Raw genomic sequence first — 24,192 nt, 5'->3', positions numbered from 1 at the left:
TATAATATAATATAATACAATATAATATAATATAATAAATAATACCAGGTCTTATATTAATTTTTGCTCCAAAAGATGCATTAGAGCTGATTGTTCAGCTAGGTTTTATTTTCGGGAAAATAGTATTTTAGCTTCAGAGGTTTTCTGTTCTGGTTAGTGAATAACAAACCACCCCAAATCTTAATGATTTAACAAAAAAATGTATTAATACCTTTCATGGTTTTGTGGGTTGACTGATCTCATCTAGGTAGCTCTTTCGGGGTCTTACATGCCATTTTATCCAGCTGTCACCTGGAGCTACGGTTATTTGAAGGCTCAACTGGCTTGGGTATTTAACACTGTTCATTTACATGGTTGACAGTTGATGCTGGCTTTTGGCCTCAAAGTTGAACGGGGGCTATCAACTAGAGGGCCTACACTGGGCCATTCATGTGGTCTGGGTTTCTCACAGCATGGCAGCTGGGTTACAAAAAAGAGCATCTCATGAAGGAAAGACCCAAGAACAAGGATTATAAGAGGCTCAGATAGATGCTGCAAGCTTCTTATGAATTTTACTCTGAAGTACCACGTTATCACTAACACAACATTCTACTGGTCAAAAGCAAATTACAAAATAACAACAGATTCAAGTGTAAGAAACTATTTATGAATATGGGTATGGATACTGGGAGGTGTGCCCCATTGGAAGGCCACTTTTGGAGACTGGCTAACACACCCTCAATTTCATATAATTAAAACCTAATGTAGTTCAAAACATAAACTAAGATAATCTTAAAGTTATTCTTTCAATTTATACATATTGTTTCTGTATTATGAAAGAAATATAAAATGCATGTTTATTATAGACAATTTAGAAAATGTTGAAAATAACAAAGAACCCATAATTTCATCATGTATGGATAAGACACATAATAGGTAGTTAATAAATATTTGTTCAATTAATGAATTGACAAATTAATAATTAACATTGCATTTTTGTACATAACTTTGACATCAAGGATGAAAATATATAGAATTTTAATATCTTTTTGCTAAAATTTAATACATTTTCATTTCATTAAATATTGTACTACACAATCCATTTTTATACTATAGTACAGGTATCACCACTTTTTGAAAGTTTGTGTTACACCGTTTTGCTTTTACAAAAGACCTACATTAATTACTACCTGTTTCTACTAACTGAAAGAAATCTGAAAAGAATTTTCCCTTTTATGAAAAAGAAAAAAGGTGGAAAATGAAAATAGCATTTAGCTAATTGCTTTTTATCTTTGTGCCATTTTGGGTTATGAAAGCTTTCATAGGGATGTTCTGCTTTCAAATAGTGGGGGAAACCTGTATTTTATTATATGGAATACCCCAATTATTAATTTCCTATTGCTACTCAAATCTTGGTAATCTCCAAAATGTTACTGTTAATAATAATAATAATAAAAAAAAGGTAACTAACATCCTGGTAGATAAACTCTACTGTTGAATACTGTCTACTAGGATAAAAAGTGAGACAATTTTAAGATTTTTTTAATGTGCACTGTGAATTTCCTGCTAAAAAGGCTAAAACAATTTACACTACCATTAGCTCCATTTGAAGTTTTAATTTCCCCACATCCAACCATCAAAAACTCTTCCAATATGGAAATTAGAATTTTTGTTGTTGTTATTTGTGGCTGATATTTTTTTGCCCATTTGTCACTCAATGACTGGTAAAATTAAATTTATATCTGTTTAGAGGCCATTTGTAGTTCTGTGATTTTTCTCTTCAGGACTTTATTATTTTTCCATTATTTTTTTTAAATGTCATGAGTAAATAGGTAATATAAAACAAATATCCTAAATATTATAGTCTGGATTACATTTGTGACTGACTTCATAAATCAGCACATAAGAATATTCAGAATACTTAAAAATAAAAGTAGAGATGAATTATTGTCAGTTTACTTGTAGACCAACTCTTTTTTTAATCCTTTATCATGTATTTATTTTATGGTATAATTATTATCATGAAAATGTTGCTCCTCAAAAATATTCTATAAGGAGAAAAAAGTCATCTCCTTGATTCTATACAGTGTCTGCTAAATCCTAGGGAGGACAAGTCACTCACCCCCTTTATAACTGAGGGATTAGTTGGCTGCTCAGGAGTATGCACTGACTTAACGGGAATAAAAGAGATTGTTTCTAAATAATATTAATAATAAGTAAATAAATAAATACATAAATAAATAACCAACCACTTCTAAACACAGAATAAAGCTTTCAGTTTTCTAATAATTGGAGTTGTCTGTTCCATGTCAAGCACTGCTCAGTCACTAAATTAAATGGCTTAGTCACTAAAAAACATAGTTAAAGTTCCGTTAGAAACATTTATGCCCTGATTATAACCAATAGTTATCACTAATGAGAGACATTAGAATTATCATTATCAAAAACTAAGAAAATAATCTAACTAAATACCGTATTACCTAATTAAATAAATTTTCACATTCCATTAATTCAACTCTGCAATCAACAGCATAAGAATAGAATACAGTTATTATCTCCTAGGAAAATGTTGCTCTCATGCCTGTGACTACAATTCTTTGAAAACACGAAGATAAACGCAGCCTCTATTTACCATAGGGTTTCATAAAATACTCTCAATTTTTTCTAATATTCTGCATGTTGAAAGCCATTTTATGCCACCCCATAAAATATAAGAAAAACAATTTCTGCTTCAGAACCTGACAATTCATGCATGTAAGCATTTAGCTATGTATTATCTAAGGAGAAAATGCAATTATAATATTAAATATATTGTCGTATTTTATACTTTAGGGAGTTGAGTAGGAGTGGTTAAGAGATCAGAGTAGGCAACATATTAGTGAAGAAACCAGAAACCACATTAGTCAAACCAAGAATGGGCACTGTACTCACTCATTTCATGCCACCTTGGTTCTTGCACTTGCCTTACTTCTGAAATCTGGCGGGCAAAGCCACAGCAACAATTCCTTTCTCTCCCAGGATGGTCTGTTCAAAGAAACAATAGTTTATACATCCTCTCAGAATACTCACAACAACTGCTTGTTACAGAGCTGTGTACAGCTTGGAAACACACTCCCCTTTATTCTTTTTTCCCCTCATTCCCTGTCTCATTCTTATTTTTTCCTTATTCTTTGTTTCTGGGAGTGTGTTTACAAATAAAGTGCTTGCACCTGGGCTGTCAGCAGACTGCGTCTTCCAGGGACTTCAGGCTAGAAGAGGTTCACAGTTACTAGGTCCTAAGAACAAACCCAGGAGAAAGACCCCAAGCTAAAAGAGGTTGAAGGGACCCAGAAATTTAAAAAAAGGTGTCTAACAGGTACTTAAAGCAAAAGTTATACAAGGAAAGGTCTATCATATACAGAAATGTGAAACCTGTTGGGAAAGTGGATTACAGTCTTTGGAACAACAAAAATAACAACAGAATCTGTAAAACTTTTGAAATCACATCAAAATGACTATGTGCAAACAAATCATTTTGCAATGCTTACTACTGCACTATCTTGTTCTTTCTGTTTGTTTGTTTGTTATTTCCCTCTACTTATTCTATCATTAGAATGGCTTTTAAACTACAACAGATTTCTGGCCCCATTTATAATAGTTTTTTGGTTCACAAACTAGACCCCAGACATGGAAGGTAGTAAGTGAATGGAGAAAGAGGCAGACCATCCCAGATCGGTAGGTGATAGGTTTCATAAGCAAGGGAACATATATACAAGGCTTGTCTTGGGCAGCCATAAGACAAGTAGATCTCCACACCAGCCTCCAGAAATTTAAAAGTTTATATAGAGGCCTTAACAGGGTTCAGCCACATATTCAGTTCAGATGGTCTCAACAACACATTACTCTCCCAAGGCTGAGTCCTTGAAAATTGCTCTTGTTGTGGGAATGGTGCACAAAACTTACATTCTATGGAAAAGGGATGGGTGAGGAGCCTCCAATTGCCCGTTTCAAGCTTGCGATCAAACAGCAGTCGTTTCCTCTAATTACCTCCTCCAGCATAGTTTAGTGCATGCTATAGAACATGTGGTCTGGGAGAGGCAGCATGGGCTTCACCTGGGAAGGGCAGAATCTCAGGCCCCTCTTCAGACCTGTTGAATCTGCTTTGCATTTTTTTAAGACTCTCAGGAGATTTATGTGCTCACTGAAGTTTTAAAAGCATTGCCTTAGAGAAGGTTAAATTAGATCACTGCACAAAGACAAATTAATTTGTAAAACTTTACCATGGCAAATAAGATCTGGTTATTGTCTCCAAGGAGCAAAATACTGGTTGAGTAAAGGGGGGTTAGGGGAGAGGGGAGGGGAGAGAAAGACGCTAATGAATATTGAGTACTTACAGGAGATTAGGTACTTTACTTGAGGAGTTCACTAACTTTACCATAAAAATCCAATGGAGCAATATTACTTCACTGATGAGTAAACTGAGATTAAATAATTTATCAGAGATCACACACTTAATAAATCTTGGCCAATTATTTTTGTGCCTCAAAATTATGCACTCTCTTCTATGCCTAAAGTTCAGTGCACATGAAACCATTATAAATAATTCATAAGAAAATTGAGACTAATAATTAAATAATAATTAAATACATGTGGCACAGATTTTAAACTATAAAAAAGATTCATAAGAGAGTATCATTATTGTGAAGTGGTCTACCAAAAATAAGATTCATGGAAGGTTGAATTAGTGAGTGGTAGAAATAATTGAAAAATAAGAGTAAAATGTATATTACTTATGTACATAACCTACATATCTAGCACTGTGCTAAGCATCTTACATTCATTATCTGATGCTTATGCCAGCCTCATTAAGTGCAAAATATTTTCCAACTGAGAGATGAAAAACCAGAGACTCAATGAGCTTAAGAAATAAAATCAGTTCACAGGTCAAATAAGAAACAGTATTGTGAATTCAGAATATAAAGCTCTGATTTTTCCAAAATACCACTGGGAGTGAATAAAAATGCTTAAGGTGTCAGAGGTCTCAATTTGTATCTTTATTTTATATTGTAATGGTTTCAACAGATAATCAGAACCAACACTTATTGATCTTATTGTTATTACATTAAGGCATTCAATAAAAAGTCAATTTTCTGCCAAATTTCAGTCTGCTCCCATTGAATTACAACTGGTGTTTCTAAATATTTCCTTCCCCTTCAAATAATGTTATGGTTCCTTCTGAGATTAGAAAAAGAAAATAACAATAACACTTGACAAAAAATACAACCTTCAAAAATCATATGTAACTTTTCCTCCAAGTATAAAATTACAATATCACATGCTTAATAACACAGGAAAAATAAAAATATCTAAAGCCTCCTTAGGGGTAGATTAACAGTTACATTATTTTCCATTATGTCAATGGATATCACACTGGTCTTCAACAGAGAATCATTTTCTTACTGTTTAATAATACCAAGCAACTAGTAATCCAATAAAAAACAAATCAGCAGGGCTATTTGATGTCACATACAACTCCAAGAGAGACCATTTCAATGAGTCTGCAAACTACAACTCTAAGTAATAAGAATGTTTCATTGTGTTATTCAGTATCTTGCAGAGGCCCATTAAATGTTTACTGAAAGGAATTTAATTGGGAGTAAAGCCAAGTCTGTTAGTAAATGTGAATATGTAGATGTTATATTAATTTCTACATAATTTATCTCTGCACTCTCTACTCTCTTTAATTTTTGTAGCAATAAAGATGAAATTATTGATGTATGACACCTGTGAGAAGCAATGCAAAGGATGTTAAAAAGAGAAATTAAAGGGGTGGTGAGGATAATACAGATATAATCGTTCATTAAACTTTAATATTTAGCTTTCATATTCATAGATATAGAATATAAAGCTCTTATGTTCATGCACATCTAGTCCAACTTCCCACTTATACATTCATTTATCCATATGTTTATTTACTAATTGACTTATGTCTTATTCATACATGCATTCACTTAAACTCCCTAATGCTTATTTTCTTTGATGAAAATAGGTAAAAATAGTACCTGCCTTACAGGATTTTCAAAATATTCAATGAAATAATCAATACTAAGGGTACAGAATATTATCTGATAAATGTGTATTATCTGATAATTTAGTGTATAAATAATATACACTAATATTACAATAAGTAAATTAAATATATTTATGCAAGTCTGGTATAAGCAAGGCTCTGTGATGAAAAACATAAATAAAGCATATAACCAACTCTTTAGGTACATCTTGGTAATTAAGAAATATACCCATACATTTTAAAAGGAATATGATGATAGGTTCCAGAAGAAAAGGTTCTATGGGTAGGGGGTGGGGAGGCACAGATTTACAAAAACAGGGTCCTTTTTTCTATAGTATATATGAGATGTGCTTTAAAAATTTCTCTTGGCAGTTTTTTTTTTTTTTTCTGACTCACTAGGCAGCCTATTCTATTTTTAGAGATGTTTAATTATTAGAAATTATATTCTATTATTTCATATGGAAACTGACTTCAGTACTTTTCAAAATATTTTCCATTTTATTTCAAATCTCTATCAGGTGAATTTCAAACAAATGCAAATCAAAAGGGGGAAATGCAGAATAATTTTCTTCAGTTATATTATTTTATTTTTTAACACAGAAACTAGTGATGGTAAATGAATTATTCTATGTAGAATGCTATTGTTTTATTTCCGCCGACTTCTAAATAAAATAGCTTAGCCCAAAGGATAAATAACTGGCTGACCTGGCCACATGTCCCCAATATATTATTAATCTGCACTATATTTCTTTTGGGATGAAATTACCCTGCTATTTCCTTTACATGTTTTATATCAATAGATGTCTGAATTTTACTGGAGCCACAGGAGAGGGCTGAAAGAATAAAATTTGACAAAGCTGGGTTCAACTAATGAGAGGTAAGGGAGCTCAGAGAGGCTTGAGTTCTGCCATGAACTCTGGTTTTCATTATAGTATTTGGGAAAGCAGTATATATCAAGGAGAGGGATTAAATGGCATGGGAAAGAGAGAACATGATTAGATTTTACGTTTGAAAAGGTATATTGGAAAATATGCTGTCAAAATCTGACACTTACCTTCAGTTTTTCAGTTATAGGCAATATTGTTTCCCCAAATAAGACTATTTTTAAAGTATTTTATTCACTTTGTATTTTCCAATTTGAGCAAAAATAATTGAGCTTCTTGTTGACATTATTTGTTACTAGAAATGAGAGCTATAAATGTAATATTTGCCTTAGAATGCTCATTCTGATATTCTGCTCTTGTGATGTCACATTTTACCTGTCTTCATTTGGTATTGCTTATTACTGTAGGCAGCAAGAGATGTGCCCATGTCAAACTGCCTCTAGCTATATTTCTGGAAGACATAATGTTTTAAATAGGAAACAGAGGCCAATCCGTTGACAAATAATAAAGTATTCATACAATACTTCCAGCACAAGAAGTTGAAAAGGAAGCCCTTCCTCTGCATGTGTTAAAAAGCTAGTAATCAGAAAAAATAAAAATAAAAAACAAAAAACAAACCAAAACAAAACAAACAAACAAAAAAAACAGTCCTTATTCTTATAAAACCAAGTTTAACAAAGATTTAGGCTAAATGCAGATGAGTTGTCAAAACAATTAAATGTGAATTTCTATCTTCTTTATTTTGTCAGTCAATGAATGTTTTAACACATACATAACATATGGATAATACTATTTACATTACAGATTATAATAGTGTTAATAAAAAATTATTCAGAATTCCAGAAAATTTATTTCCTATATTTCTTTAATTATGGGTTTTGCCCCTGAAACCCCAACAGAAAAAAGAAAGTAATAAATAAATAAATAAACCTATCAAAGAAACATGTTCACAATGACATGTGACTTAAACTAATAACAACATCTTCATTACACACACAATTTAACTTAATGATATTAAATGATATTTAAAATAGAAACATTTTATAAACAATATTGTGAAGTGTGAACAAAATTTACCTACTAAGGAAGATAACTATCTCTCTGTATGTATCTACCTATCTTAGTAGGCATAGCAAAGTTAGTTATCCTGCTAAGATGATCCTTCTCTAGACGATAAATTAGAAATTACATATTCTCGTTTAAATTTATAAAGTATAGATGTACTAAGATGTATATTTACATGCATTTATACTTTAGTGAAGCTAGTGATTGAAGTATTTTCTTAAGTGTGAGAGAGAATCTATGATTTGCTAACTATATCTCTTCATTTTAGACTATCTAAAGATGTACTTATTACCTTTAAAATTTAAGAATGGCATACATTTTTGTATATGGGAGCATTGTCTAAACTCCAACTGTAAAGTTGCATTGAAAGGGAACAAACTAACTTAAGTTGGGTTCCCCAGAAACAGACCCTGAGATGAATATTTGAAGCAATCCCATAAAGTATCAGTAGGGTAGTGGGGAAAGAGGATAGAAAAAAATAAGAAAGATAATATAAGGTCTTAGTAAGCAAGATATTACTTGAGGGACCAGGAAGTTGGTTTATCTCTTTGCCAACTCTCATTCATTATTGCTTAAGAGCTGCTTCTGGGTGTGTTCTGTCTCCTGTACTTCCACATGCTCCATGCGAAGGGCTGAGCATATTCCTGCTGTCAGAGGAGATGTATGGCACCCACCTAAGGTTTGCCAAAGAGATATGGGTAAGGCACTGACAGTGTCTGCTTCCAAAGGAAGTAATAAACACATTCTACATTCCTTAAAGTTATACTAAATATTATTTATACAGAGTTAGAAATAAGAATAAAGATAAAAGCAGCATGTAATGGACTCAGTTATCATTCTATAATTGTGCATTAGAATACTCAATATTGAGTTAAAACAAACAAGCACATGTCTTAATCTAAAGCACCAGAACTTTGGAACTATAAGTTATAGGCTATCTGAGAGATAGGTGAAATGCACAGAGGCAACCAAAGTGATCCAGCTAGGCTCTCTGAGCTCTGGTATGAAATTACATGTGTTTCTAGGAATGATGCTGTAAAACCTATGCAATGGTGAAAGGAGCAAATGGAAGAATTTTATTATTTGAGATTTTACACATTATAATGGAATAGTGTTGCAGAGGTTACCTCATATAAAGGGATTTATTATAAAGCTACATGGAAAGAAAGGAAACCCAAGAAAGTGTCTCAGCAGGAAAATTTGATCAGTGCATTTTGTCACTTAGGATGCAACAGTAGCTCTGGAGCACCAAAATCAGTCTTAGTGACTTAGTCAGCATGTCTTTCCCTCAACAGACAACATCTAATAGCCCTGCTCTAGGGACTCTACAACCAAATAACTCACTCTCCCTCCTTTCCACATTTCTGCCTCAGTGGCTACAGTTTCCTTCTATTTGTGATTCCCTTTTTCTCTCTCCGCTTCATACTCAAATTCCCCAAGAGATATATTCTGATTGTAACAGTCATTCTCTAGTTTGAGACAGAACCACTGAGAAATATTTTTGTCCCAAGCCAGCTTAGGAATGGTTGTCTTTGCTAGGGTACAGATTCCCATGCAATATGTTATATCATGCTAGCCTAGTCAGGTGACAAAAAAACCTGACCACTTGTAGGAAGGACCCTGTTTCTGGTCACATTCTTCAAAAATGGAATTGAGTATGGAAGGCATGTAGTTGTTCCTGAAATTTACCGAGAAAGGAAGCACAAATGGTTAGGTTTCTACCAAACTTCTCTCAGAAGAGTACATAATGGTTTCTGGAATAGTGTAATGGATTTTTGTGTGAAGCCATTAGCTAATATATTAGTTTGTTTCTTAAAATAAGAGAATTCTGACCAGATATGACACAAAACCAGGTACCATTGATAGTAATATGGTAAATCAGATGTGAATGTGACACATGAACCAGAGCCAGGCCCAAGCAGGGAAACTATCAGTACAAGTACCTAAGCACCAATACATATGTTTTCATAGGTGCAACTGATGCCTTTTGGCTTTTTACCATTTTGCTTAAGGCAAGTCCCTAACAGTCAGAAATATTAATTCCTCTTTATTCATTTGATATTTAGGACATCACTTTCCTTTTTTAAAAATTAAAATAATAAGGCAATGCTACAAAAAATACTCTTCATGCAAATTAATGATACTTTTTTTTGTAAGCAAGCAGGTTTTTAAGTAGTTCCAGATTTAGTTGTGATTCATATATGAAAAACAAAAGAAGTCTTATAATATCATCAGTAGTTTAACTAAATTAACATAATTGAAAAATGACCATGTGCCAACTCATCACAATAAATGCATTTTAGACACCTTGAATTGGCATAACACCTCTGACTAAGTTGCATAATAAAACCTCAAAAAAAGCCACAGCAATTAAAAGAGAAAAAAAGTTTACAATGGGGCTTCAGCTACAAGACATCTATAACTTAAGGGAATCCTTAATTATTAATATTTCTGGGAAATGTATAAACTCCCTTCCCTTTTGCCCTCAATCAAAACAGCTCCTACTGACAATATATTTTTTAATACTCTTATTACTTTATCTGTTAGCAATTTGTTAAAAAAACAAAACCAAAAAACTGACAATGCAAAAGCTAATAATGAAGTTGGCTGTTGAATCATAATGTTGTATATCTTATTGACATAAAGCATAGATGTCTTAATAATTGGCTTTGGGTAAGTGCAAAAGAGTGAAGAGATTTCACAGAAGATAATTCTTGCATATCATGTCTGAAAAATGAAGGGAAATACAAATATTTCAAATAGCATTCTCTTTCCTGGCCTTGTGCCAGGGACTGTGGCTACCACAAGAAAGAGAATAAAGCATGGTTCTTGATTACTGAGTGCTTATAACCTATGAAAATTTAAGTAACATTCAATAACAGTTCAAGATAACAAAAAAAAGGACATATTGTCCCATGATTAGTATAAGCTATGTAGATAATAGTTGTACTGAGACTCTGTACATGATGATTTCACATTAGTAAAGTTAAATTGAGAATCACACTGAATATGCCTACGTTTAGATTAAATTGAGATATAAACTATGTTTTAAGGTTTGGGTTTTAAATAGACATTGAAGTAAGGATAATTTTATACTTCTTGGAAGACAAGAGGAAATATTTATATCTCAAAGTGTTCCTATGCTCTAATTATGATGAAGCAAATCACCTACTAAGAATTAAGTTCCCAAACTCTAGCAAAGAGTGACCTGTGACCACCAGACCTAGTGGTAAGGACAAAAGCAAAGTAATTTAAAGAGATAGGCAAAAGGGGGCATGATAGGACTGAAGCCTTGACAAAAAGTGGGGATGCTGTTGTGCACAATTTATTTGGATGATACTCCATGACAATACACCCTTTCTTTGATATTCACTTTGAAGAACAAACTACTGGAAAAGGGGGCACCATCAAGTTATGGTCCAAAAGTGGCCGTTAATATGCTGTTTCTATCCAGCTGCATCCATTACAAGGGAGAATGCCTGGATCGTGAGTGCATTTCTTGAGAAGAGATGTTATCATTTGCTTCTTTTCATTTTTTTCTCAATTTTACCTAAGAAACCTTCTCCCCGCTTCTTTTAAATGACTCAAATTGGTCTGTTGTATATGGGGAAGGAGAGGAGAGTGAAGTAGGTAGTAGAAATGTTACCGCTTGTTTTCCCCTAATTCCCCAGTCAGGGGTCATTTGGAAATATGGGTCATTTGGAAATATGGGCAGTTTTAGTTATTACTGGCTTGCAGTGACCAGGGAATATAGATGTTAAATGCCCTGCCATATCTGTGAGAGTTTTGCAGAATAATTCTTCCACCCATTGTGCTAACAGAGATCCCACTGAGAAGCACTGTATACTTAGAAGGGGTTTGTAGGAGGAAGCCATTGCCTCAAGTTTAGTAGATATTTTGTGAGGTAGATTTGCTTAATATCTGTAATATACATGACCCTAGGTCAGCCTTTACTCTGTACTTTGGGAGTCATAGTAAACATAATATAAATTAAAAAATAAAATTCTATTAAACTCTATTGGAGATTACCATATTTTCTCACTGTTATCCCAGCCCCACCAAATTACCATAGTAGAATTTATTCAACAAAAATATTTGCAAAGATTTTTATTGCATCTAATCAACAGGTAAGACTCCAAGGAAATGGCTACATTAGTATTATTTACAATCATTAAATCATGATTAAAAATTCTCATTTTATAATTTCAAAGCATGCAAACTGTATGTGTTTATATGTTTCTTCCTAAAGTGGGAGATTGATGGTCATAATCTTGAAAGTTTATCTTGTGTGACATGCAAATAACTCTGAACATTTTATTTATTTTTTATTTTTTGAACATTTTAAAAAGAAAAAAAGTGATATCAATGAAATGATCCTATACTTGCTTTTTGTATAGAATGTGTGTGTGTGTGTGTGTGTGGTGTGTGTGTGTGTGTGTGTCCGTGGTGTGTGTGTGTGTGTGTGTGTGTGTGTTTCTTGTATTATCCAGCTGAGGTAGTTTTAGCATGAGGTTAAGAATACAGTTCAGGAACCAGACTGCATCGGTTTAAATTTCAGCACTGTTACTTAATAGTGGAATGACCTTGAGCAAGTTACTTAGCCCCTCTGTACTTTTGCTTCCTCATTTTTTAAATTAGATACATATGAATTGTGCCCCTATAAATGCTAGATACTGCAATATTTAGCACTAGGCCTAAATAATGTATTTTTACTTTTGATTGCTTTTAAATTAGAAAAAAAAAGTGAGTATGGTGATGTTGTTTGTACCAGTTTTTTCATCCTTATTCTTAATGTATCTCAAAACAAGAAAGAAACCCCCACAGAGGAAAACTCATTAAATGCACAGTATTATTAATAAAATAGTGCACATCAAAAGGGTTATTTGATAGTATTTTGTAGCTTTCTCATAGCCTACCTTAGAGAATCACTTTTTAATTTTCCCTTAGCCACCATGGAAATCACAAAATCCTTATAACGTTTTGCCTCAAAATTTATTCCCAATGACATTGCCCTAGCAATAGTGATGTATTATTTATGTTATTTAGGTATTGGATCAGTATCTCTTTGTTGACCAAGAAGCCAGAAAGCACATAGCAATTAAAAAGATGTACAGTCTAATATATTCTAATTAGAGATGATTGCCTACTTCTACCAATGGGTATTCACAAATTGCCCACTAACCCTTTCAGAAATAGAATAGAACTGATTTTGTACTGTTGTTATTGATTTTGAAAGCGGTACAAAAGAATGATGATTATGTTAGACACAGAAGTGATTTTGTTTTATATTTGCTTTGTTTTACTTTTATTTTTTTGAATACTCACTTGGTTATTTAGATTTTAAAATTCTAACATTCTTTAAAATGAGGATCTGAAACAGTGTTGTCTTGTTTGAGCAATGATTTTAGCTCATAGAAGATAGAAGCTGAAATAGAGGAAACAGTTACCATTAATGAAATAATGACTATCAGGATAGAACTGATAAGTAATGAAAAATAAATAAATATAATGGCACTTTCAGGAAAAGAGAACTTTGATTTTTTTGTTTTTGGCTTAGAAAAAAAAAAGATAACCATAGGAATGGTCTACTCAGGATGATTAGTCATACCTTTTCACCTAGGGAATTAAAATGGAGCAAAAAGATAAAGGGTGTAATAGCAATAGGAAGCAGGGACGAGTTGAGGTATAGCAATTAAGACTTTTTTATGACAATTTTAACTTGATGTGACCAAATGGAAACCTTTGTCCTTCCTTTCCACAAAGCATATTTCTCTCCCGAATGCCATGAGCCACCATCATGCTTCTCAAGCTAGAAATTGAAGTCATTATTCTGGGTTTCTTTTCCTCACTCTTCACATTCAAGTCATCAGAAAATTCTGTCTCAAAAATGTATCATGTATCTGTTCTCTTCTCATTTTCACACTCATTACCCAACCTGAAGTAACCTTCATATCTAATCTAGACAAGTCCTTCACAAATTCTAGTGAACATACAAATTACCTGGGATCTTGTTAAAATATATATTCTGCTTTAGTATGTTGGTGTAAGGCATGAGATTTCTCATTTCTTACAAGCTTCGGATAATTCATTCTGCTATTCCATGAACCACCCATTAAATAGCAAAGGCTTGATTACTCAAAAGGCCACTTAACTTATGTTTCAGGTCCAATCTCATCTTCCTGAAATATATTTACAATCGAGTAGGATGATCTTTCGAAAATATCAGATTGCGCTACTTCTCAGTGAAAACAAATTATAATAGGATTTTAAATGATAAATTTACAAGGTGAGACAATTAAGTTCACCTCCTAGAAAAAGTGCTACATATCTCACTGCTGCATATCACTATGGTCACCTTCAAAGTACTCCCCTTGGGAAGCTATGCACCAATGCCAGCACCTAGTCCACCCTTCAAAGCAATTTTGGAGCTCTTTTTCTGGAATGGCCATCAAAGCTGTCATCATATTACCCTCAATGTCCTGAATGTCATCAAAATGTCTTCCTTTCAATATTTCCTTTATCTTCAGGTAGAGAAAGAAGTCACTAGGGGCCAGATCAGGTGAGTAGTAGGGTGTTCCAATACAATTATTTGCTTACTGGCTAAAAACTCCCTCGCAGACTGTGCCTCATGAGCTGGTGCATTGTCGTGATGCAAGAGCCATGAACTGTTGGCAAAAAGGTCAGGTCATTTTTTGTCTAACTTTTTCACACAGCTTTTTCAGCACTTCCAAATAGGGAACTTGGTTAACTGTTTGTTCAGTTGGTACAAATTCCTAATGGATAATCCCTCTGATATCAAAAAAGTTTAGCAAAATCTTTGCAACAAGTTCACGACTTTAATTGTCAGACCTCATAGTCTGAATTCACAAAAGAATCTCTAAATCTAAGAACAATATTCCAACAGTCTCTAGAAATTATCTAGAAATGTCCCTGCAAGTTGTTAAGAGTACTCTGTTGATCTTTCCAGTATCCCCTTTCATTACCTAACCCCAGTTTATGTAAGAGAAAGCTAAAGATTAACAGGAATTCATAGGAATGGAGAACAAGTCCTGGCTTTCTCCTCCCTCTGCTTGGGAAAGGGTGAGGAATGCATTCCCTTATAAAATGAGGAGGGTCCAAAAGAATCACTCACAGAAATTGAAAGTGTCTCTGCTATGTTATGTTGTGAATATATATATATATTTTCTTCTCTTTTTCTGTTTTGGTTTTTTTTTTTCTGGTTCACAACTCCAAAATGGCTGGGAATTTCCTGCGTGATGAGAACAACAATGGTATTTCTTGTTATATTAATGAGGTGACTTAGGGACCTCACCCAAAGGTGGGGGCTGGCTGCCAATAGGAGCCAACCATGTGGTTAAAGGATTGGAACTTTCAGTCTCACCCCTTGAATTCAAGGGAGGGGAGAGTGGTTTGAAGTTGAATCAATCACCAATAGCCAATAACTTAGTCATGCCTATGTAATGAAACCTCCACGAAAACCCAAAAGGACAGCTCATTGGACCTTTTTGGAGAGCATCCATACTGGGGAACCAGAACACTTCCACGTATCGCCTTGCTGGGCCCCAAGATCCATGAGGACAGACCCGGCCCTGTGTATCTCTTCATCTGGCTGTTTTGTATACTTTAATAACCTTTGTGGTAAATAGTTAATTTGTAGTAAACTGTTAGTGAATAAACAAATTTTCTTGAGTTCCGTGAGTTGTAGCCAATAATCAAAACAGAGGAGGGGATCGTGGGGAACTTTAATTGGTAACCATTTGGTCAGAGCACAGGTAATAGCCTGGGCTTATGACTGACATCTGGAGAAGAGGGCAGTCTTGGGGGACCAAGCCCTTTGTGCAATCTAATTTTATCTCTGAAGAGGTAGTGCCAGAACTGAGCTGAAATCTCAGGACACCCTGCTGGCATCTGAGAATGGCTTCTTAATGTGGGGAAGTCTCCACACACACATTGAAATTGGACCAGGGAACCCATTCAGCCTCTGGGAAGGAAAGACAGCCTTCAATTTCTTATTTCCAATAGTGCACTGGGAGTATACGACAGTGAGAAAATTCCTGGGGAAAACTGGCATGTGTCCTCTGGAGTTTATAGAATACATGATCACAGAAAATGATGCCTGCTTTTCATCTGGAGAAGTCAGAAGGCAGAATATTTCATCTTTCAAATTGCAGTATCACCATTTGGCAGAAAAAGAATGATTTGTTTTCCCATGAGCCTGGGAAGACAGTTGGACTTGGGTTATTTTCAAAACACCTCCTCTTTCCTCTCTAATCTCCCACCCACCTTTATCCCCTGCCTAATACCTAGAGAAGCCAGAAGCAGTTTACTCAGAAGAGGACATGGATAGAAAGACCAACGTGAAGCAAAATCATGCTCCCTGTTTTCTACTCCCAAATAAAAAATTGACACATATTTAACAACTTAAAATGACACCTATTTATTAATTTAAGGTCTTTTGGGTCAAAAGTCTAACATGGAATGAATTTGTTCTCTGGTTAAGGTATCCAATAATGGTGTCCTCTGGACTGAGTTCTCATCTGGAGGCTCTGGGAAAAACTATCCTCATGCTTAGTCCATTCTTGTTGCAAGAATTCATTACCTTGTTGTAGGACTGAGGTCCCTATTTCCTTGCTGGCTGTGGAGTAGAAGTTGCTCCTAACTCCTAGATGTCCTCTGAAGTCCTTTTCATATCCCCCCTTTCATTATCAAGCCATCAGTGGCAAACTGAATGCCCCTTCATGCTTCAAACTTCTGATTTGCTCTTATAGGACCAGACAAAAAAAACTGTTCTTAAAGGCTCATGTGATTAGGTCAAACCCTACACAATCTCCCTATCTTAAAGTCTACTGAATTGGGATTTAAATTACATCTGCAAAATCTCTTCAAAGCAGGATCTACATGAATCTTTTGTGAACAACCAACGGTTGGGAATCTTCAGGGGCCATCTTAGAATTTTGACTCTACATTCTGATTTTACTGTACGACCTCAAATAGTCTCAAATAGCCTAAGCTCTCCTGGCAATGAGGTGGAAAGAGGAATCAACTGGGTGTACAAATGAAGGGTTTGTGTGTGTGTGTGTGTTTCAAATCTCATATTGTTAATATCTGAAAATAAGATTGTGTTTTAACTCAAGTGAACTAAATTATTATCAGTAGGCAAGGAAAGACCTCCCACAAAGCACCGAGTAGTGTTTGTACATTTAATAGTTTTCCATTGCACCTTAAACAATATGTCTCCTGACACTCCAAGATATTCTCATTTCATTCTCCCCCTCATTCACGACACTAAAAACAAACAAACAAACAAACAAAAAAACACACAAAAAAAACAGCCTTCCATATAATTCTCAGAAGAACCAAGCTCTTCTACTTCCTCCATGTGGATGCCTAGGATTAGCTCTCAACCTCAAGCCCAAGACACTACATAGCAACTTTTTAATATATTTTATCTCAGTCTAAGAGCTTTTCCTGACCACATTTCCTAATTAGGTTTTGTCTTACTATCCTCTATTATTTCCTCATATCTATTCTCTTCGTAACATGAATTTCAATGTGTAAACATGTACTTATTTACTGCTTTACTTATTTATTTTGTGTCACTACTATGTCTTAAGCTCTGCCAGTACGGGGACCCTATCAGTCTTGATCTCTCTTATGTTCAATGTCTTGTATGAAATCTGATGCATGGTATGTACCAATAACTGTGTATTGAATAATTACCATTATATTTGAATTATAAAAACATAAATATCAATCAGAGCAACGAGTAGGCCATGAAATATCTAAAGAGAATATAAATCTCTGGGCCAAATGTGGTCAATGGGCTTGTTTCGTTTGAACAAAGAATGTCTTTTATAAACCTAAAAGTGATCACTTGAAATTGAATTTGAATGACCTCTCTACTTTGCCACAAGCCCCATCTCTCCATATTCTGTTTATACTGCCTCTTCACACATGTATATGTTCTTTCCACAACTCAAACCTTTTCAATGTCTAATACTACTTGTACAGTGAGAAGAAAAGTAGGTCTAAGTAAGAATTCAAAAGGATGCCTCTATTTTAAGGCCAGTCAGAAAACAAACAAACAAATAAATAAACAAACAAATACACGTGCTTGAGCTTTACCCATGACCTCCTAAATTCCAACACACATTGTTCTCTAAGAATCACAGAACTAAATTTATAGCACGTTAATATCTTATGAAATTAAGATGCAATATCTTTTTCTTGACTTGAGTACACATCTTTTTCTCCTTCGGTGCTACCAAAATTTTCTGATAGCAGGGTTAAGACAATTTTTTCATCATTCCCTATATATAGTTGGTGCTCAACAAGTGTCTCCTTAAAAATATAAAAATGTGTGTTTATACTCAGGAAGATATAACTATAACAAATTTCAAGGCACAGACAGCTTCATTCTAAGGTTATCAAACTCAGACTTAGAAATTTGAGTACAAGACCTTATTTCTATGCACATTTTGAGAGTACATTGCTTCCTTGATTACTGTTCAAAGATGCTTACACTTCTGAAAGATTTACAAAGACATTTACATCTTTATGCCAGGCACAGATTGCTCTCGTTTTTATTTTTTACATGCCTACCAGTTGAATTTTTGTCATAAAGATTTTGTCCTAGAAAGTGTCATATGGTAACTATGGGATACTTTTCTTCCTAACACATCAATACATCAAACTAAAGGTACTAAAGAAGAAAGATCATGCTTTGTTGTTTTTGTTGTTATTGTTTTTCTTTTCCCATCCAATTTATGGTTAGCCAGTTGAAATGAAACTTATAAAGACTGGGAAAGTCCTTTTCTTGGTGGTCATGGTTTAACAATTTAGAGAAAAAATTAAAAATCACAGGGTGAAACCAATTGGAAATTACTGGATTCATTGCCCCTTTGCCTTCAGGTTCCCCTGTAGTGCCAGTTATTTTAATACCACATGGATGATAAGCTCAGGATTTATCTTTTCTTGGTGCCATTGATTTCAAAAGAAATTGTATTCAGCACCCAGGCATAGTAGGCCTCTATTTCTCCAATATTGAAGTCATGTATAAGATTCAGCTTGGTCTAATCTTCGTCATATCACCCTTATTATAGGATCTCCAGGATGTTTCCTTCTCTTTGAAGGGGAAAGGCAGTTGTGAGAAGGAATGGGTCATAATGATTTCCTATGCCTCTCACAAAGTTCTCCATTTTGTCCTTTCAGTCCTACTTAAACTTCGCTTCTCCATCAAGATCATTCAGGGTTTTGGCTATTTTGCTCTCAACAAACGGCCACCCTTGAGCCCTCTGTAAATTGCCTAACACTTCATTTTAATCCTTTTATTTTTTCCAACCAGCCAAATGTAATGCAAAGATTCAATAATATACACTGCCATTTTTAAAGTGGCCATGAATGCATATTCAATTTATAGAGAAATCTTTACAATATTTTAGTGATGTCTACATATCTTCCATCTTCTCTCTTTCTAAGTAATAGATTGCAATATACTAGGCAAGATTGTATTATTCCCTACATGTAGAAAAATGAACATTGGGCTTGCCTGCCTTCCTTTATCACTAAGTCACCCAAATATAAATAACGAAAAATCAATCTTTATATCAGGTATTCTTGAGAGGATCTTTAATATGGCTTCTTGCTGCAGTTGGTTTTGGCGGCGGTGACAGAATTAGTGGTGTGTCAGATAATTGCTAACCTTATATGGAGTAAATGTTTTATCTCAGAGCTCTAAACTGAAAATATTTAAGCCAGTGAAAGTTATCTCATATACCTGAGTAGTCCAACAAATACCATGTCAGATTTTATACATGTACATGTGACTTTTATTTGCTTAGCTCACTCCTATGAACTAGAAGACAGCTCACGGACATGCACAAGATTAACTATAAATTTTCCTTCAGGGATCAATTTTATATTTGCACCAGGGAAGAAGTCATAAACCTTTTCAGGTAAGTACACAATTGCAGCCCAGACTCAGTGTAAAATGGTTGGCTGGAAACATGTTAGCTCTGATAGCTAATAAAATATCTACTTGTTACACATAGAAAACAAATATCAAGAGAACTGTAACCCTAATTTCAGAGTGACAACAGAAGTACAGGGCATTTGCACTGTGTTTTGTTTTCCAAAACTTAGTTTATTTTGATATTTACATTTGCTGGTTTAGAGTGAATAGTTCTTTATAAATTAGGAACTGACAGCTTAATTATATGTGATTGATATGATTTCTTTGCAGGAGTCACTGCTGGAATATAAATGCCTATCTTACTTCTTATTTGTATTTATTGTACTCAACATAATACAAATATAGAATGGGGACATTTTTTTAGTTTGGTTGAATTTATCAATGCTGATTGGAAAAAATCCTAGCACAGGCAAAATTTTATTCAGTAATTATCAAATTATCCTGCTCTGTATTGTAAGGTTAGTCACAGTATGGCATATAGCTCACCTAAAATTGCTATGCAGATATAGATATGACAAACTGTTTTAATGGGAAATTCTTCACAACATATTCAAAGCCATTCTTTACCATTTTCACAGTTTACAGGTAACACTCAGTGAAAGAAGCAGGGGAAAACTGCCCTTTTCACCATCATGGCTAGATCTCACAATGGTGTATGCAAAGACATGCAGTGTTTTAAAGAACTATACTTTGAATATCTGTGCAGTGTTAAATATTCTGAGGCTATTATGATTTACCCCATTGGTAGCAGAGCCTAACGGGAATAACATCATCTTTGGCATTAGATTGACCAAGTTTGAATCTTGACCTTGTGAATTACTACAAAAGCAAAGGTACCGATGTTATTTAATCTCTGTGAGTTTCAAATTCTTCCTCTGTAGAATGCTGGTAACTATTCCATTAATTCAAAACTTGTAGAGTATGTCATGATGCTTAAATGAAATAATGGTGAGTGTAAAGTGTCTAAAAGCATGCCCTGTGCATTGTACGCACTCAGACAATAAAGTTGATGTCACGACTATATAAAGGTTTATGCTGAATATTTTTGATGGTTTCCCTAAGTAGTGTTTATAGTTTTTTCTCTTAAATCATATCCATTTCTAATACAAGAAAAAATTCAAGGGGAAATATTTAACGTTAGAGTCCTACATGACTGCACAGCAAAGCAGATGAAAAGATTGGAGAAAAGAAAACATAGAGAGGTTTCTTCATAATTCAAACTCCGGAGGAGATAGCTGGTAAACAGTTCTATTAGTTAGCATGCTTAGTTGCAAGTAACAAAAGCTCGATTCAATCTACATTAGGCTAAAAAGAGTGAATTTATTGTCTCCTTAACTTGCACACCAAAAGGGTAGAGTTGGTTAAAGGGACACTGAAGCAATGTACTCAGGATTTGTCTGTGTATCACTCTGCTCTGTGTTCTCTATATGAAATTAAGCACCGTCTCAAAAGATTGTCCACTGTGGACAAACACAGCTTTGAGAGTTCCAGGTTTCCACAGTTTTTACAACCACAGAAAGAGAGTCAATAAAACCTATTTTTAGTTTGATGTAGTCCCACTTGTGTATTTCTGCTTTGGCTGTGTTCACTTTTGGTGTCAAATCCAAAAAATCAGTGCCCAGACTAATGTCAAAGACCATACCTCCTGTGTTTTCTTCTAGAAGTTGTATTGTAAAGTCTTACATTAAAGTCTTCAATCCATTTTGAGTTGATTTTTCTGTATGGTGTAAGATAGCCAGTACAGTTTCATTCTTTGGTGTGTGGCTCCCCAGTTTTCCCAATACCATTTATTGAAGAGATTATCTTTTCTCCATATATATTCTTGGTTCCTTTGTCATAAATTAATTGACCATATATGTATGTGTTTATCCCTGGGCTCTCTATTCTGTTCCAATGATCTCTGTGTTTCTATGTCAATACCATATTGTTTTGATTACTATAGTTTGAAATCAGAAAATGTGATGACTCCTGCTTTGTTCTGTCTTGAGATTTCTTTGGCTATTTGAATCCTTTTATGGTTCCATACAAATTTCAGGATTGTTCTATTTCTGTGAAAAATTCCATTGGAATTTTGACAGAGATTGCATTGAATCTGTAGATAACTTTTGATAGGATAATCATTTTAAAAATATTAATTATTCCAATCCATGAGCATGGAATATCTTTCCATTTATTTGTGTCTTCCCAATTTCTTTCATCAATTTCTTATAGGTTTTAATGTACAGTTCTTTCATTTCAAAGGGACTCTCTATTTGCCCCTTTTGTTGTTAACGTACAGAAATACAACTGATTTGTGTACTCTGATTTTTATATTTTTTGCAAACTGGCTAAATTTATTCATTAGTTCTAACAGTTTTTTCACGGAGATTTTAGGATTTCCTATATAGAACATCAGGTCACCTGCAAACAGAGACTTTTGTTTCTTCTTTTCTGATCTGGAGGTGTTTTATTTATATTTCTTGCCTAATTGCTCTGACTAAAATGCGTATTTTATTGAATAAAAGTGGCTATTGTGAGCACTTTGTCTTATTCCTGATCTTAGAGCAAAAGCTTTCAGCTTTTCACCATAGAGTATATTAGCTCTGGGCTTGTCATATATGGCTTTTATTATGTTGAGGTAATTTCATTTATGACTAGTTTGTTGATAATTTTTATCATGAATGGATGTTAAATATTGTGAATTGTTTTTCTGCATCTATTAAGATGATTATATGATTTTTGTCCTTCATATTATTATGATGTATCACATTGATTGATACATGAATGTTAAACCATCCTTACATCCTTGAAATAAATCACACTTAACCATGGTTATGATTATTTTAATGTTTTAATTGATCCTTTTAATTGTTGAATTCAGTTTGCTAATATTTATTGAGGAAGTTTCCATCTATGTTCATGAGGAATGTTGCCCTGTAATGTTCTCTTCTTATAGTGTCTGTGTCTGGTTTTGGTATCAGGCTAACACTGGCCTCACAAAATGAGTTTGGAAGTGTTCCTTCCTCTTCTATTTTTTGAAAGAGTTAGGGAAGGATTGGTATCAATTATTCTTCAAATGTTTAGTAGAATTCACCAGTGATGCAGTATGGTCCTCTACTTTTGTTTGTTGGGAAGTTTTTGATTACTAATTCAATCTCCTGACAAGTAATTGGTCTGTTCAGATATTCTATTTCTTCATGATTCAATCTTGATAAATTGTATGTTTCTAGGAATTACTCCATTTCTTCTAGGCTGCCCAATTTGTTGGTGTAATTGTTGGTGTAATTGTCCATGGTACAGTTGACCCTTGAACAATATTGAGGTGGTTAGGAGTGCAGTCCAAAATTCATGTATAACTTTGATTTCCCCAAATTTAAGTTGTTCTTCAGTATCTGCGGAGCACTGATTCCACCAGAACTCCCTGCAGATACCAAAATATATGGATGCTCAAGTCCTCTATTTAAAATGATGTAGATCGATGCATATAGTCGTCTGTATGAATCTGTGGATTCCTAGCTGTGGATCAAAAACAGTTCAGGTATTTACTGAAAAAAATCTGTGCATAAGTGATTCCAGCCTGTTCACACCTGTGTTGTTCAAGGGTTAACTGTAGTCTCATAATTCATTGTATTTCTGTGCAATCAGTTATAATGTCTCTGTTTCATTTTTTATTTTATTTGAGTCCCCTCTTTTTTTCATGAGTTTAGTTAAATTATTTGTCATCTTTTATTATCTTTAGTTCTTAGTTCCATTGGTCTTTTCTATTGTCTTTTTAGTCTCTATGCCATTTATTTCCACTCTAATCCTTTCTTCTAATAAATTTATTCTTGTTGTTCCAGTTCCTTGAGGTGTCAAGTTAGGGTGTTTATTTCAGGTCTTTTTTATTAAGTAGGTATTTATTGCTATGAACTTTTCTCTGAGAACTGCTTTTTATGAATCACATAAATTTTGGTACATTTTATTTCTGTTTTATTTTTCTCAAGATTTTTTTATTTTATTTGATTTCTCCTTTGACCCAGTAGCTGTTCAGTAGCATGTTGTTTAATTTCCACATATTTGTGAAATTTCATTTTCTTGTTGTAATTAATTTCTAGCTTCACAGCACTGTGATTGGAAAACATCCTTAATATAATTGTAATGTTACTAAATTTATTAAGATTTGTTTGTGGTCTAATATAAGTTCTATATTGGAGAATGTTTCATGTGATTTTCAGAAGAATGTGTATTCTGCTGCTGTTGGATGGAATGTTCTGCATATGTCTGTT

General features: G+C 34.0%; 1 long non-coding RNA gene across 1 annotated transcript in view; it reads right to left on the bottom strand.

Moving 5' to 3' along the window:
- Nucleotides 1-24,192, bottom strand: part of LOC141572116 (uncharacterized) — a 349,972-nt gene that overhangs the window by 301,156 nt on the left and 24,624 nt on the right. The window contains exon 2 of the long non-coding RNA XR_012497281.1: nucleotides 2,911-3,003. This is a non-coding gene — a long non-coding RNA (uncharacterized LOC141572116). The remainder of the gene's footprint in view (nucleotides 1-2,910; nucleotides 3,004-24,192) is intronic.

The sequence above is a fragment of the Rhinolophus sinicus genome, linkage group LG06 (assembly GCF_036562045.2).
Source record: "Rhinolophus sinicus isolate RSC01 linkage group LG06, ASM3656204v1, whole genome shotgun sequence".
Lineage (NCBI taxonomy): Eukaryota > Metazoa > Chordata > Mammalia > Chiroptera > Rhinolophidae > Rhinolophus > Rhinolophus sinicus.
This window is presented reverse-complemented; position numbering and strand designations above follow the sequence as displayed.